Genomic DNA, 3,160 nt, shown 5'->3' with positions numbered 1-3,160 from the left:
ACACACTTCAGACCTAAAGACACTCACAAACTGAAAGTGAAGGGATGGAAAAAGATACTCCATGAAAATAGCAATGAAAAGAAAGCTGGGGTAGCAATACTTACATCAGACAAAATAGACTTTAAAACAAAAACTGTAACAAGAGATAAAGAAGGGCACTACATAATGATAAAGGGAACAATCCAACAAGAGGATATAATACTTGTAAATATCTACGTACCCAACATAGGAACACCTAAATACTTAAAGCAATTAACAGACATAAAAAGAGAAATAGACATGAACACAATAATGGTAGGGGACTTTACCACTCCACTTACACCAATGGATAGATCATCCAAACTGAAAATCGATGAGGACACACTGGCCTTAAATAACACATTAGGCCAGATGGACTTAGTAGATATATACAGAGCATTCCATTTGAAAACTGCAGGATACAAATTCTTTTCAAATGCACAGGGAACATTCTTAAGGATTGATCACATATTAGGTCACAAAACAAGTCTCAATAAATTTAAGAAGATCGAAGTAATGCCAAGCATCGTTTCTGACCACAAAGGTATGAAACTAGAAATCAACTACAGGAAGAAAATCAGAAAATCCACAAATATGTGGAGATTAAACAAAATGCTACCAAACAACAATGGAGTCAATGAAGAAATTGAAGGAGAGATCAAAAAATACCTGGAGACAAATGAAAATGAAAATACAACATGCCAAAATTTATGGGATAGAGCAAAAGCAGTTCTAAGAGGGAAGTTTATAGCAATACAGGCCTACCTCAACAAGAAAAATCCTAAATAAACAATCTAACAGTAGACCTAAAGGAACTGGAAAAAGAAGAACAGACAAAGCCCAAAATCAGTAGAAAGAAGGAAATAAAATCAGAGAAGAAATAATGAAATAGAGACTAAAAAGATAACAGAAAAAAAATCAAAGAAACCAAGAGGTGGCTCCTTGAAAAGATAAACAAAATTGACAAACCTTTAGCTAGACTCACCAAGAAAAAAAGAGAGAAGGCTCAAATAAATAAAATCAGAAATGAAAGAGGAGAAATTACAATGGATACCTCAGGAATACAGAAGATTATAAGAGAATACTACGATAAGCTAAAGGCCAACAAATTGGATAATCTACAACCTTCCAAAACAGAATCAAGAAGAAATAGAAAATCTGAATAGACCAATCACCAGTAAGGAGATTGAAACAGTAATCAAAAACCTCCCAAAAATAAAAGTCCAGGACCAAATGAATTCCCTGGTGAATCCTACCAAACATTCAAAGAAGACTTAATACCTATCCTTCTCAAAGTCTTCCAAAACAATTGAAGAGGAAGGGAAGCTTCCTAACTCATTCTACAAAGTCAACATTACCCTAACCAAAACCTGACAAGGACAACACAAAAAAAGAAAATTACAGGCCAATATCACTGATGAACATCAATGCAAAAGTCCTCAACAAAATACTATCAAATTGAATACAACAATACATTCAAAAGATCATACACCATGATCAAGTGGGATTTATTCCAGGGATGCAGGGATGGTTCAACATCTGCAAATCAATCAAAGTGATACACTGTGTTAACAAAATGAAGAATAAAAATCATATGATCATCTCAATAGGTGGAGAAAGCATTTGACAAGATACATCATCCATTAATGATAAAAACTCTGAATAAAATGAATATAAGAGGAAATACCCATACATAATAAAGGCCATATATGAAAAATCCACAGCTAATATCATTCTCAATGGAGAAAAACTGAAAGCTATCTCTCTAAGAACAGGAACAAGACAAGGATGCCCACTTTCACCACTCCTATTTAACATAGGATTGGAAGTCTTAGCCAAAGCAGTCAAACAAGAAAAAGAAATAAAATGGATCAAAATTGGAAAGCAAGGAGTGAAACTGTCACTATTTGCCAGTGACGTGATTTTATACACAGACAACCCTAAAGAATCCACTAAAAAGCCTTTAGAATTAATAAATAAATAGGTTAAAGTTTCAGGATGCAAAATCAACATACAAAAATCAGTTGCTGTTCTATACACTGACAACAAAGTAGAAGAAAGAGAAATTAAGAATACAATCCCATTTACAATTACAACAAAAGGAATAAGATACCTAGGAATAAATTTAACCAAAGAGGTGAAAGCTCTGTACACTGAACTCTATAAAACATTGTTGAAAGAAATTGAAGAAGACACAAATAAATGGAAAGATATTCTGTGCTCTTGGATTGGAAGAATTAACATAGTTAAAATACCCATACTTCCTAATGCAATCTACAGATTCAATGCAATCCCTATCAAAGTTCCAAAAAACATTTTTCACAGAAATAGAACAAAGAATGCTGAAATTAATGTAGAACAACAAAAGACCCCAGGTAGCCAAAGGAATCCTGAGAAAAAGGAACAAAACTGGAGGTATCACACTCCCCGATTTCAAAATATACTGCAAAGCTACAGTAACTGAAACAGCATGGTTCTGGCACGAAAACAGAAATACAGATTAATGGAACAGAATCAAGAGCCAAGAAATAAACCCACACATCTATGGAGAGCTAATTTTTGACAAGGGAGCCAAGAACGTACAATGGAGAAAGGAAAGTCTCTTTAATAAATGGTGTTGGGAAAACTGGACAGCCACATGCAAAAGAATGAAAGTAGACCATTACACCATACTCAAAAATTAACTAAAAATGGATTAAAGACTTGAATTTAAGACCTGGAACCACAAAATTTCTAGAAGAAAACATAGCTAGTACACTCTTCAACATCGGTCTTAGTAGCATATTTTCAAGTACCAGGCAAGGGAAGCAATAGAAAAAATAAGTAAATGGGACTATATCAAACTAAAAAGCTTCTGCACAGCAAACGAAACCATCAAGAAAACGAAAAGACAACCTAACAATTGGGAGAAGATATTTGCAAACTATATATCTGATAAGGGGTTAATATCCAAAATATACAAAGAACTCATACATCTCAACAACAAAAAAACTAACAACTCAATTAAAAAACGGGCAAAAGATCTTAACAGACCTTTCTCCAATGAAGATATACAGATAACCAACAGGCATATGAAAAGATGTTCAACATCATTAACTATCAGGGAAATGCAAATCAAAACTACAGTGAGATATCACCTCAC

The sequence above is a fragment of the Equus asinus genome, chromosome 15 (genome assembly GCF_041296235.1).
Source record: "Equus asinus isolate D_3611 breed Donkey chromosome 15, EquAss-T2T_v2, whole genome shotgun sequence".
NCBI lineage: Eukaryota > Metazoa > Chordata > Mammalia > Perissodactyla > Equidae > Equus > Equus asinus.
The sequence above is the reverse complement of the archived record's forward strand: the minus strand, read 5'-3'. Positions refer to the sequence as shown.